General features: G+C 41.6%; 1 protein-coding gene and 1 pseudogene across 14 annotated transcripts in view; both read right to left on the bottom strand.

Moving 5' to 3' along the window:
- Nucleotides 1-14,676, bottom strand: part of Cep112 (centrosomal protein 112) — a 576,146-nt gene that overhangs the window by 66,945 nt on the left and 494,525 nt on the right. The window lies entirely within an intron of this gene.
- LOC115072063 lies at nucleotides 3,936-6,063 on the bottom strand (annotated as a pseudogene).

Genomic DNA, 14,676 nt, shown 5'->3' with positions numbered 1-14,676 from the left:
CATGGCTTCAGGGTTAGAAAAAACACAGACCCAGGTACCTGAGCCCAGCTGGGAGGCTTTGGCATTGGGTACAAAAGTACAGAAGTGATTCAGAATGACACTCTGGACTATTTTAGACATGTGCCTTATATTAAATGGATTTTGGGGACCATTCAAATTTATGTTGAGAATGATCTAAATGGGTTCAGACTTTGTGTGAAATTTAATGTGACTGTGGAACTGAAGTGACCTAACAAAAATCAAGGCACCTTTCTGAGTTTCCACCAAGGGACAAGAGAGGAGATGCCTCCACTGCCCAGGATTAGAGGAACAGTCGTAGTCACAGAGAGGCATTGTATCTCCTAAGACCTTGAGTTTGTTTCTAGTAGGACACTGATTATTGAAGCGTTATTTCTTCCTGTCTTCAGTTGCTATAATGTGATGGGGATGCACATTTTCAGCAGTTTCTTGAGTTTGTTTCTAGTAGGACACTGATTATTGAAGCGTTATTTCTTCCTGTCTTCAGTTGCTATAATGTGATGGGGATGCACATTTTCAGCAGTTTCTTGAGTTTGTTTCTAGTAGGACACTGATTATTGAAGCGTTATTTCTTCCTGTCTTCAGTTGCTATATGATGGGGGTGCACATTTTCAGCAGTTTCTTTAGTTTTAACGACAGGCTTGCTGCTTACTAAACCCACTTTTGGCTTCATAGGATTTCCCCATCTCTATTCTACTTTGGTTTTCTTATTATTTAATTACTTTTAGTCCTGTAGTGTCATAGGCATCTCTATATCACCTGAAATGCTTGCTGTAAGGAGCTGAGGTAAGAGTTGACAGCATTTGTAGTTGGGTATGGCAATGAGAGAGCAATGGGACCAACGACCATCTCATTTCCATGGCTTCACTGGCCTTAGGTAGCAAGTTCAATGCTAATCCTGGCTTCTTTAGGTCCAGTCTATCTGTGAGTGTAGATGTGCAACATAAGACTTCAATCACAAACCTGGAGCTAAGTCCACTGAAAATTCTATGTTAAGAACAGCTGAGGGTTGGAAGGATGTGAACATTTGTGGTGTAAGGCCTGTGGCAGGCTGTATGTCACAGTATGAGGTGCAGATTTCTCTGCAATTCGAACTGTGCTGACTGTCTTGGCCCTACCTTCCTGTGTCCCTCTACTTTGCTAAACCAAGTGTTTTCTGGTTACTCTTCTCTATGATGAGCTGGGCTACAAAGCAGCAGTCTACACTAAAATGTGAAAATAGAGGGCTTCTGTTAGAAAAATAATTTGTCAAGTCATAAAACCAGAGGAAAGGAAAAAAAAAAAACAAACTCAAATGGATTCATGTGATGTAATGCAGTAACTGCTTGTAAAGACATTATTGCATGAAATAGCATGGCTCTGTAGGAGGAAGGCCCGGGCACTTGGAGCCTGCTTCTCACTAGCAGTATGACCACTGGTTATTTTAGCTCATGAACCTGTTTCCATCTGCATCATGATGCAGCATTTCAGAGAATGTCCCGCTAGCTGTCTTGTAGCACTAAATCCTTCTGCCATGTGGTAAACTGCATTTCTTAGATTATAGAGGCCACTTAGGCCAGCAGTGAAGCATTTCATGTGCACTGCTATGATTGAGCATTCACATTTTCTAGTCTGACTGGCTGAGTTTAATTTCTTTTCTATCTCTGCCACTTATGTGACTTTGGACAAGTTACTTTAGCCTCCGTGGGCCTTGGTTTGTTGGCTTGTAAATAAAGGAACAATAACAGTAAAGTTATCATAGGCTGCCATGAGGATTATCACATAAAAAACACAATGCTAAAACACATGAGAGCTCAACAGACATTATTATTTTATCACAATGAGGCAATAAGAAGTGGTTGGCTATAATTAATTATACCATTTTTCTGTGTTTCATATTTGTAATTACTTTTCTCATGGACATTGTATATTAGGCCCATCTAACTGCATAGTGTCAACCAAGATGGGACTCTCAAGCCTTTGGGAAATGCATCACAGTTTTATCAAATACTGGAGTCAACATGTCAAAGTCAGAACATTTTCAACATAAAGTTCTACCCCTCACCTCCTGCCTCTGCTACGGCCACAGAACTGAGAGAGAGCTGGGAGCCCATCCACAGCCTCTGCAGTGACCAGATTCCCTTTGGGTTTCATTGTCATTACCTACTCCTGGCTCCACGAAGAATGTGTTCACTGGGCACATTTCAGCAAAGTCTGAGGATGGAAGCAAAACAAAAGAGAAGGCCACGCTGGTACTTTCCCTGTAACCCCGTACACCGAGTGCTTAGTTTAATTTGTTCCAGCCAGCCTAGCGCTGTGTGCCCAGGGCCCTTCCTTACTTCAGCAGGGGCAATGCTGCCCTTACACCAACATCTGAGAGACAGTACACTGAGAAGGAGCCTCACCACCACCCTACACTATTTAACAGGTACCAGATGCCCACAGTCTCAATGGAGAAAGATCAGAGATGCTATAAATGAGGGAAACAGGGCTGGAAATGAATGGCTCCTCCCTCCATGGGACAATTATGACAATTCTTTCCCTAATTCATGGACATGACATACAGAAGTTGAAGCCTAAGACAAAAAATAGGCACCTCTTCAGTCACTTCTTTCAGGTTGTGGAGAAGACTGAAGTATTCTGCATTCGTATGTCAGGTGGAAAACAGCCTGGAGAAATGATGTCGAATATTGCTTATATCTAAGGCACAAACAGTTCCAAGCACTTTTGAAATATGGCATATTAGAACTGTTTGCAGAAATAACATCAAACAGGACAGGGATCTTTTCACCACCATTGTGCTGTTACCACCCTCCTCCACCTGACTGGCAAAGCCCAGACAAACATGCAATTTCTGCCATGCTGTGGCTTCAAAAGGGTTTTGAGCAACAAAAAAAGCCTTTTTCTTTCTCACCAGAAAATGTAAATAGTGACCAGAATAGTACTGCAAAGAAAGCTGGGCTGGAACTGTCTGGGTCCTGCTCTAATTTTTGCTTTTGATGAGAAGATGTGAGCACGTTTGTCCTCTGTGTAGGTGGGTATTGTGGGAGACATTCAAAAGCAAAACAAGAGAAAACCCCACTGCTGCTTGCCCCTGGATGAGGTACACAGCTGTGTGCACTGGTGGTACAGACTATAACGAAGCCCGAGTACGGCCCCTACGTTACCTTGCGGAGCTGAACTGACTAGGGTTGGGTCAGAGAGGAAAAATCATGAGCATTAAAAATATGAAAGGCAGATGTGAGGCACAAAATAAATAGGAAGCGCCAAGTATGGTACAGTGACCACCCAAACCACTCCATAATCTCTATACACCAATCATTTTCACCTTCCCTATGTGCATTTTTGGTTTCTGAGCTTTCTAGTGAGGCAGGTAGATGACATACAGCAACTGAGTATTCTGGTGGCTTTAGGGAAATGCATCACATGAGAGATGCTGGGAGTGTGCCTTTTCAGCAGATAGTGGTGGCCTATGGTATACCAGGTGTGCAGACAATTAGAACCTGCTGATAGAATTAAATTATTACACAGCCTTCTGAAATTGTTGTTTTCATTTTAGACAACTACAAGCCTAAATCTGCAAAGGACACAAATTACATTAACTTCAGAAACAAAAACATAGGGAAATCTAAATATAGTTATTTAGGAAAGCTTATGCTGTCTAAAGAACAATTTAGATGTTATTCCAGGAGCTATACCAAACTGTGCTACAGACTAGTTCCAATAAAACGCATTCAGGTGATGGTAAAATTAAAATATTTCTTGAATATAAGTCTTTCCATCCCTCAAAGTTTCCCCTAAGAGTCTGTTTTTACTACTGTACCAACAGTGCAGCCATGATTTGGAAGGGGTGGTAAACACATCCAATACCCATCATCAAAGCAGATTGCAGTATAAGGGTCAGAAAGGGGTTTATCATGACAGGATGTCTAAGAAAGCTAAGGAAATGCTGTGCCTATCCCTGTCCCTATCTTGACAGCCAGGTTCTTCTCCAGGTGTTTCGTCCACAGCTGCAAAGGCATGACTAAGTACTCTGTCTCCTGGGACATAATGACTGGAAGGAGCACACGACAAGTCCTTCTTTCTTGCTTCTGACATTCACCAGGGAGAAGACAAAGTGGACACCAGTATATGCCATGAACAGGGTAGCAGTGCCTGCTCTGGCCTTGGCCTTCACCACCTCTCTGCTTCAATCTGCCTGGTGAGTGTGACCAGCTGGTTTGAGGGTGGATTCACTTAAGGTACACTAGGGGGTTAGGGGATGCTTGTCTTCCCAACATTGCCAGTGATGGGAACACTGACTCAAGCTGGATCAAAACCCCTTCAGCTCTGCCACAGACACGTTTGCTCTGATGATGTCCAAGGCTGTCATATTGAAGATCTTATTGGGGTTGTATACGCCATGCTTTTTGAGAACGTCCACTGTGATCAGGACGCTGGAGTTGACAGGGAGATGCAGATTGTGGCTTCAGGGCAATACTGGGAAACTACTGTGTTGTTCATATTGACAGTGTCTTTGGTCACCCAGTGTCATGCCTGGTTTCCTGAAGGCTCCAGCTGGAATCACCAACACATTGTAGCCCTACAAGCAGTCTGGCAGCTTGGCAACTGCTTGGGTCTGAGGCAGCCTTTCACATGTGCCCTGGTCTCCATGTAGCTCAGATCCTTGGCCATCTCCAGGTATGAACATATCGAGGGTCTGGCAGCTCACAAAGGGGCTGCTGAGGAGCCAAAGGGGCTGCCTGATTTCATTGGAAGCCCCATGCATGGCAATGTTCTGAAACTGCAGCAGAGAGAAGCACCAGCACCAGTAGAGTGGAGAGCATGGCTGTAGCAGCTGCAACAATGGCCACCAGCTGTAGGAGCTGGCAGGCTCAGATGTCTCCAAACAGCTCTCTACTGCCCAAGACTTCAAATTCTTTCAAAGCTGCGATTTCCTTCCATGTCAAGCCATTCACTTTCCCACTTCTACAAGTTTATCTTCAAGAAACTGAAGAACACTTATTTTCTCTTCATTTATACATAATAGCTTCCTGGTCTCCTTTCTAAAGAAACCTTTGAGGGCTGGGTACGGTGGCACATGCCTTTAATCCCAGCACTCAGGAGGCAGAGGCAGGCAGATCTCTGAGAGACTGAGGCCAGCCTGGTCTACATAATGAGTTCCAGACCAGCTAGGGTAACAGGGAGACCCTGTCTGAGAGAGAGAGAGAGAGAGAGAGAGAGAGAGAGAGAGAGAGAGAGACAGAGAGAGAGAGAGAGAGAGGGAGAGAGAGAGAGAGACAGAGAGACAGAGAGAGACAGAGAGAGACAGAGAGAGAGGGACAGAGACAGAGAGAGACAGAGAGAGACAGAGAGACAGAGAACCTTTGAATATGCTCTTTGACTGAATTCTGCAAGTGCCTTCCACATTTTCTTCAAAGCATTAATCCCCCCATAGTGTATTCCAAGCTGAACTTCCTCCAAGATCAGCTGTCTACACTCACCAGGCAGATCCAAGAGGCAGGTACAGAGGCAGTTACGGCCAAGGCTGGAGCAGATGCTGCTTCCCAAGAGAACATGACCTATGAGCTCCAACATAATTCCTCTCATATATATATATATGTATATATACATATATATGTGTGTGTATGTATAAGGATATAGGCATCTCTCTTTATATATGTATGTATGTACATATGCGTATAAATCCTTCCCACAGTGTGAATGTGTAACTATTAAGGTCAATTTTATTTGTTGCTGCCAATATATTTTGGGTTGTGATAACCTAAGTGATCAAAATGTAAAAAAACAGCCAACCAAGCATATCTTATGATCTTATTTTTTGGTCCATATAACATCAAATTTTAATAATTATTGATCATTCAGATGAAGATGGATATCCCCTAATAGAATATATGTTGGTTTCCTCTTATTCCTTTATCTGTATATTCAGAATGTGACCCTAGTCCTTGCCTTCTTCCTCTTCCAACTCCAATGACTGTATGGCACTGATGTATGGCATTGGCTAGCCAACCATGTCTCAGGCTAACCTACCAATGCCCTCACTTCCTCTTCTCTGAGAACCATAATTTCACCTCCATCCTAGTAATCCATTCTACTTCTGTATGATTATTTGGAATTGAGGCATTTCTGAAATATTACATAAAATAATACAATATTGCTATAAAAAGTATCACATCATGAAAGATCTATATACAATAACTAGTAAGATGGGATGAGGATGTAGCTCAAATGGTAGAGTCCAGGAGAAGAGAGGCAGGTGGGCCAGTTTGAGCTGCCTGCGCAGTGGAAAAAGCTTAGATTAGGTCTGTATAGACATAGTTGTACTGGTAACAGACGAAGAAGTTGGATCAGAGGGAGTAAAAAGACCCAAGAAGAGTCCAGGAGAAAAACAGTTAAGTACGAAGTGCATTGCGGTAATGGTACCGCAAAGGAAAGGGTTAAGACAAGGTATAGGAGTGGTGATTTGATGGAGGAAGTGAGGAAGTGCGAAAGCTAGCTAGGACTCTAATTCTAGTTTAAGTCAGGAGTAGTAAGAGCAGGGGAAATTGTTGGGTTCCAGACACCAAGAGATCAACCATGCAGAGTTATCTATTCATTTTGGAATCTGTGGGGAAACTAGGGTCAGAGATTCCAAGTTGATTCTTATTTGGTTATGAGCTTGGAAGGAGTAGGAATGAATGTGTTCTCCCTAATTTTCTGCTAATAGAACTCAGGGCCAGGGCATATTATATTTAGAGCCCTTGCCATCATCATCAGGATAACCATCATTTCATCAACAATGGCTACTACTAGTTGCTGCTGTCACTAGTACTCAAAATATGTAGGAGGAAGTTGATCACTTCTGAGAATGTGGTTTCGTGGTTGGTAGATGAAATGCCAACTCCATTTTTTCATTCTACAACAGTTTACTGAGTGCTTAGTGTCTGCCAAATATCAAACTGGGCAAGGGAACAAAGCAGAGAACAAGAATGAATGCACGGTGAGAGAGCAGAGGGGACTGGCACAGCCCTGCTCTTTTAAGAGTTTGGTAGTTGAAAGAGGCTGTGATAGGAAAGCAGCTGAGGGTGAGGGTTATTCACATCCAGTCAAAGTTGCTAGCTGGGTAAGAACTCAGCTTGGAAAAGATTGCTTAACTGTTCTGTGCCTCAAATACTATACTATACTACATTGTACCGTATGGCCCATCTAGCACTTAAAATATTGTTTCTGACATCTTAGTGTCAGGTGCATTAAAAATGAATTTTTCTGTATGAAACTGTATTTTAATAATGAAATGGAGATCTTTTTTAAAGGTTAAAACCTCATTTAATTTTATGTCTTATAGGGTTTATACTGAGTACAATATTGTATAACTGTATTAGTTCAATTGTAAAAAAACAATATTGTTTCTGTTGGAAATGTGGCTACAGGTTGGATACAGGCAGCAGTCTTGGAAGAGTAACTGATTCAAAATGTGGGGGCAATGACAGGGACATGAGAGGGATCTGAGACTATGAGGGAAAAACCAGTGAGAAGGCATGATGCTGTAAAAGGGAATTTCAGAGAACCATGGGATTCTAAGACTGCAAGAAAATTACAAACTCACCATATCTGAGTTCTAGAAATTATTTATAATATGCCACAACCATTAAATAAAAATTGAATTTTGAATCTCCAAAAGCCAGGAGTCTCTAAGCAATGGTGGAAACTATCCAAGCCCAAAGACATTCTTAGCTGACATAAAATTTGTATTTACTTGTTCCATTTTTTCAAATTCCTAGAAAAATGCTAACCTTTATGACTGGGCTCTCATTGGGAAATATAATTTACTCAGCTAAAAAAGAAAATCTGTATATTTTAGGATTCGTAACCGCATCACACTTAAAAGTCTTTGCAATGAATTTTAAAACTGGCCCTGCCCCCGAAGCAGCCTTTCAGTGAACATCACAGGTCTCTGGCAAGCAGCTGGGTGGGCAGCACATGGCACGCACGCAAATACTCCCTCTAATCTACAATGATCTCACAGACACAAACCAAGGGAGTCTCAGGAGAGAGGTCCAAAAGGCTCTGGAAACAGAACAAAAATCAAGTTTTTAAGCTTATTTGCTGATTTCCAGAAATGCCGTATTATGATCACTGTCCTTCATTTTTCCCTTGTCCTTTGATGAGCAGTTTCTTTCCCTCTAGCCTGGTGGATTCTGCCTATTTCTCTTGGCTCTAAAATTTAATCTAAAGGCATATATTTGAAAGTACATATTCTCATTCTGTTTCCTACATCACACTAGGTATATTAAAGATACTACATAAAAAATTCAAAGCACTGCTTTGAATTTTTTTTTTTTAGTCTTCATTCTTTTTTCTAGACTGGGAGTTCACATTTTTCCTGCACACTATTTCATGGAAAGCTAGAAGCTGGAGAATTTGCATGGGTAGTTCACAGTGAAACGTTTAAAAGGGTCCCTGACTTCTTGATCAAGAAATAAAAGTAGGGAAACTGAAGTCTTGTCCACTGACTATCATTTAAAGTGACAGGCTTGCTCTTAAAAATCAAATGAGCCAAACTTTTTTGTTGTAATGTTTTTCCTGATGTTCCTCTATTCATTGAAAAATTGACTCATCTCTTCAATAATCCATACATAACTAAGCATAATTCTGGGGTGTAAATGTGGTATTTTATCACTTTTTAACCTTTTGGCTAAGATCAAGTGAAATATGGTATTTTGATATCACATTAAACTGGAAGCTCCATTTACTGTTTTAATTTCAACCATGTATTTACTGCATTTCTATAGAATATAATTAATGATCAAGTTTTAACAAAGGAACTCATGCAGTTCATCCTATTGCAATACCCTTGCCCCTTTAGTGAATAGACAGGTATATATTAAATTCCACTGATTTTATTTGGGCAAAATTTAGTTTAACTTTCTTCGGGGGAATGGAACTCAACTAGAAAAATCTGTGTATTTTAGGATCTTTAGGGTGTTTATTGATAAAACAAAAGGAATTTTCATATCATGAAATAATATGGCCTCAACATTAAAAAACTTGGATAAACATCATTAGAAGAAAAGAAAGGGAATTCCAGTTTTGTAGAGCTTCAAACTTAGGGACTGAAAGGGAATAGACTAGAAAATGTTCGTAACATAGGGTAAAATGTGAAAGTTTGACTACTCCCTTAATCCTAAAAGTCTCCTCAGATGTTTCCACATGAAGAATCCAGTGTAACACTATCAACAATTTGCCTGAGGAAGCAGAGAAGACAGAGAAGGAAGGTGTGAGAGATGGAAAATAGGGTGTTCTGGTTAAGAAGTTCCAGCTGTTGTCTGTAGATGGTTGCTTTTCTGTATTAGGTACTTTTGTGGTACTGTGGTGACATACCTAGCAAAAACAGCTTAAGGAGGAACACTTTACCTGGCTCAGTGTCCACGGGGTTCCAGTCTATCACAGAAGGGAAGGGAAGGGAAGGCATGGTGGCGTGGCTCTGTCCCTGATTAAGGGGTCCTGTGGTGACAGGAAACAGAGAGCAGGTTGGAGCCAGGGGCCAGGCTACGACCTTCAAAGGCCTGCCTCCGAGTGTAACACCCAGAACTTACCCCTGAAGGTTTGAGAGCCTCCCAAAATCATGCCACCAGTCAGAGAACAAGTGCTCAAGTCCTGAAGGGGCATTTCAAACCATAATGCTACCATTTTAGAAGTGTTTTCTAAGAGGAATTCTGCTTTCACTGTTCTTTGTATTCCACACAAAAATGGACACCAGACTTGGGTGAACTTGGTAGTGAACTTCACAATGTACTCAGCAGCCGTGACTGCTTTCCTGGAACTCAAAGACAGTCAGAGACATGTGGAAAAAACAGCAACCACTGCACTAGCCATACCATAGTGCGATCAGAACGTGCAAGAGCAGAGCAAAGATGGACCCTGAGCCCGTATTGGAGGCTGGGTGAGGGAAGGAAATCTTTTCTGGAGTCAGAGATGTCTAAGATGTGACCTGCAGAGAACGTAGGAGTTAGGGAAGGGGCAAAAGGGAGGCGAAATGGCAAATACCAGAGCTAGTGATAAGAACAAGCTTATGGATTTGAAGACCTCTGGAGAGGTCAGCCTTGGTGGGAGTGTGGGGAGCAGGGAGATGACTGTGACAGGCATAGTGACAAGGAAGGCCTAGGAACCTTGTCGGCACACCTGCATCCTCACAGCTGCAAGGACCCAATGAAGTAGTTTTACATGTGTGTCAAGGGGCCTGGGAGGGGGAATCTGGGACGGGAGCCTGTCCAGAAGCAGAAGAGCTGAAGCTTCTGAAGTAGGTGATTCTAGAAAAGGTGAGCCCAAGTGAGAAGCTGGAACTCAGTGACTGACAGCCTGTGGAACATGAGAGGCAGAGAGGAAGTTAAGACCGAGGGCTTTGGTCGGGTCAGATGGGTGGCCATGGCCATGGACTCCAGTTGGGCACTATAATACAAGGCAGCAAAGAGTTTTAAGAGGCTCTGATAAACAGTTTAAATTTTGGACCTGGTGAGCTTCATCTTTATATCTGCAGAGACATCTAGGGAGTTTTCAGAAAGGTCTGGAACACAGTACCAGAGAAAGAATGTTTGCAGTTCTTAGAAGACAGACAAATACTTCAGTAGATTGTAGGAAATAATGAGAAAAGCAGTGCAGACAGTCCACCTGAGGAACAACCATGCTTAAAGTCAAGAGACACAAGCAGGGGCCCTGAAGGAGACAGGAACACAGTTGCCTGATGGAGGGGCCACTGTGTCAGATCCTGTAGGGGAGTCAATCTGGAAGGCAGAGGGCTCTGCAGATTTAGCAACAATCTCAATAGCAATTCTTGTGGAGTGATGGGGACAGAGATGAGCTGTAAGGAGGAAAAGAATCAGTAGAAATGAAGGATACACAGTAACTAGAGAGGAAATAGGATTAAGAAAGATTTATCTACTATGGGTTATATTTGAACATAGCCCAACTCTTATCAAATAGGGCCTTTTCTGGGAGGGAGAAATTACATATATGTAGGATCTGTGAAGCAGCAGACATTGTTCTAATAATGCTTTCCAAGCACTAAAATTCATTTGACTGTTACAAGTTCTACGAGGCAAGTTTAATTAAGAATCTCATTTTGGAAATGGAGACACTGAGAGATTAGGTAAGTTGCCTGAGGTTCTAACACTTCTAAGTGGTAGGACCACAATCTGAATGCAGGCAGTCTGGCTCCAGAATCCATGTTCTTAGGCCTCATGCCTCTCTTCAATACAAGATAATCTAAAAAGACGCTCCAAGCCTCAAGAAAGATGAAGAAGTAATAACAGAAAAGATGGGGCTTCACAGAACATCTCACACCTTCCCAGCTTGACAAACTGCTCAAAATGGGCCGAGCTTCCATGTTCACCATGCTGTACCTGTGTAAGAATGTTGCCATATTGACCCCTTTGATTTATACATTGATCCTCTAACATCAAAGAAACAAAAGTCATTTGAACTAAATGGATTCTCTAAATAGTTGGTTTCCTGTTAGATAACAATTTCCTCAGGCTCTTTGCAAATCAATCTTGACACCAGGTATCTTTGTGGAACCTCCATATTGAGGAGACAGTAAGAAATCATTAGACAAATGTAATTTCCTACTTTATGCTAAATATCCTTATATTTATAGACAAGTATAGTTGTCACCATTCATTAAAGAAGCTTCTTTTTTTCAACAGATGGAGACTATTACGGAGTTGCATAACTGGTCACACATAGAGAATAAGTGTCTGTAAGGTGCCCAGCCCTAAATGACACATCTACAATGGAACCTCTACACCTAAGGCTCACAGACCGTAGTGGAAAAGGGGTAGAGAGAACACTAATGCATCTCTCAACTCTCACCTGCAAAGCTTCTTCATGTAACAGCGGGCAAGTAACACAAAAGGCCACAAGTGGCCTAGTAAAAATGCACTGGGCCAAGAAGCAAATGACAGACTTACTGGTTGCAGCACTGAAACAAGGCAAGGTCAATCATATGGAAGAATGCCCATCATCAAGGGTGGGAGGGACTGTAGGCAGAGCGCATGTCTTTGGCTTCCCCAAATAAGCATAGCTATAGAGTGTCTGACCTAGTGCTATACAGTGTGTTCAGGGAGGAATGCATGTGCCCTCATGGAGAAGGCAACCTACTCTGTGATGTTAGTAATGCATTAGTGCTATGTCCTAACCAGAGCACAAACTGCTTCTGTGTTCCTCTCCATGGCAGATAGGAATTTACAAGGAGGTGCTGTCTATTTACCATACAAAGAAAAGATAAGGTACAACCCAAAGAGTTTGGGAACAAGAGTTTGTCAATACAATTTAAGAATGAAATGAAAGCAAAGCTGGCAAGATGGCTCAGCAGGTGATGGTGCTTACTGCCAAGGCTGGCAACCTGAGCATGATCCCTGAAACCCAGATTGTGGAAGGAGAGAACTGACTCCTCAAAGTTGTCCTCTGACTTCCACACATGCACATACAATGAACAAATGTAACGAGAATTTAAAAATGAAGTTAGATGGGGCCGGGCGTGGTGGTGCACGCCTTTAATCCCAGCACTCGGGAGGCAGAGGCAGGCCGGTATCTGTGAGTTCAAGGCCAGCCTGGTCTACATAGCGGGGTCCCGGTCAGGGCTACAGGGAGACCCTGTCTCAAAAAGACCACCCCCCCCAAAAAGAAATTAGATCAGCCAGATTGGAAAACAGAAAGCAAACATATCTCTTAGGGGAACATTAGTGTTCATAAAAATCTCAAGTAATTAGCTCTTTAAGCAACAACGGATTACCATAGACAAAAATGATTCACTGCACAAAAGCTGGCGATCCAGCTGAGTGCTGGTAAGGCTTGTATAGAAGCCAACTTCATTGGGAGGAGTCTGCAAAGAGATCAGTTCTCTGGATAAGAAAACACTGGCTAACATCACTTTTGAATTTGAAATGAATCTGCCACTAGGAATGGTGAGAAAATAAAAGACAGAAAAAGAGCAATTGCCAAGAAAAAATAATGCTTGTTTCTAAGAATGCTGCTGCCTTGTTTTATGAACTAGTCTATTTGTTTTGGCTCTAACTAAACTCAAGAATGTTTCTTCATATTTTACAGTGTAGTTTATAGACATCAAAGGAACAATCTCCCCTTTCATCATTATTTACACATAAAAATAATGCAATTTGTGGTGCATGTAAGATGTAACTTCTTAAAAAGCTCTCGAGTCTAATTTATTAATTGCTTGAGATTTAAAGTTAAACAAGGGTGAGGTGCAAATCATCTGTTACTCTGAAATATTCTACCACCAAATCTTGTTTTATTAATGAGATGTTGAACAGCCATATGAATATTTATTTAGGTGGTTGGAGGGCTTTATGAAGAATCCTGGAGCAAGTGACAGAGACATAAAAGCAAAAGGGTTCTGACTCTCTTGAAAAAAATGGGGCTGTTTCTTTGTTTTTAATTCCACTTTTTCCTCTCTGCTTCCAACATTAAAGCATTCCTGTAACCCACCAACCGCCCCAGCTCTGGGCTGCTCCAAATCTTTAGTTTCAGCTGCTACGGCTGCTATGATGGCAACAGCCTCCTACTGACAACTCTGAAAATGACATTTCACTGTTTTGGGGTGGCAAGACATCATTGTGCTATTTTTTTACAGTGATATACATTTGGAAAATATAATATAGGCATAATATCAGGTATAATGCACTTATTTAATTTTCATTTAGTTTCTTAGGAATTCCGTATAAAGCTACACATTTTAACACACACACACACACAGACACACACACACACACATTTTAGACAGGGTGTTATTATGTAACTCCAGCTGGCCTGAAACTTACTGAGGTCTACCTGCCTCTGCCTTCCAAGTTCTGTGAACATGCTATATTCTATGTAAAACTGGATGAGTCAGAAAACTGCTTTAGCATTTTCTCCTGATTTAGAAGGCACCTTAATGAAGAATCAGTTATGATAATACAACTGTTTATTAACAGCTTTATTTCCCTCATTAATATTTTGTGATATTCAAAATTATATATGCATATAGCCACTTTATCTTTTTGTGGAAAAATATATACACACAATCTACATACATACATTGTTCCATTTCCTCTTTAAAAAGTATACACATATCTCAACTTATACCTGAAAACAGAATCATTTACAATATAGGTAAAGACTTCTGGTGTCAAGTGTTTAAGCTCCATAGTAACAAAGCTGATCTGAAACCAAGTCCACCAACAGGTGGTGGGCTCTTAGCCCAGTCTCCTCCAGGGCTTTTCTTTCTATGTCAGTCTAACTCTCTTTCATCCCCCCCTGCAGAGCTGCTCCTGCTGTCCTCAAAGCTGCCTACCCCACCCCTGCAGCCACCTTTGAGCTCTGTTTCGTGGGTTATTAAATTTCCCACTAGCCATTCTCTTCTCTCTTCTCCGTCTAAATTCCGCTTTCTAGTCCTTCAAGTGAGATGATCTCATCTGATTGTTAGGAAGAAAGGTTTCTGATTAGTTTCACATTACAGCATGAATTATTTCCAGTGGTTTAATATGTTAACACATCAAGGATGTCTGCATCTTAAAAGGAGTTTGCTAACCTAAAGGATTCTGCATTTAACTGCAGATTTGAGGGAAGAAGGAGGTATGAGTCTCAACTTCTTAAATTTTTTTTCTTGGGGCTGGAGAGATGGCTCAGCAGTTAAGAACACTG

This window comes from Nannospalax galili, unplaced genomic scaffold (genome assembly GCF_000622305.1).
Source record: "Nannospalax galili isolate Female #2095 unplaced genomic scaffold, S.galili_v1.0 scaffold781, whole genome shotgun sequence".
In the NCBI taxonomy this organism is placed as follows: domain Eukaryota; kingdom Metazoa; phylum Chordata; class Mammalia; order Rodentia; family Spalacidae; genus Nannospalax; species Nannospalax galili.
This window is presented reverse-complemented; position numbering and strand designations above follow the sequence as displayed.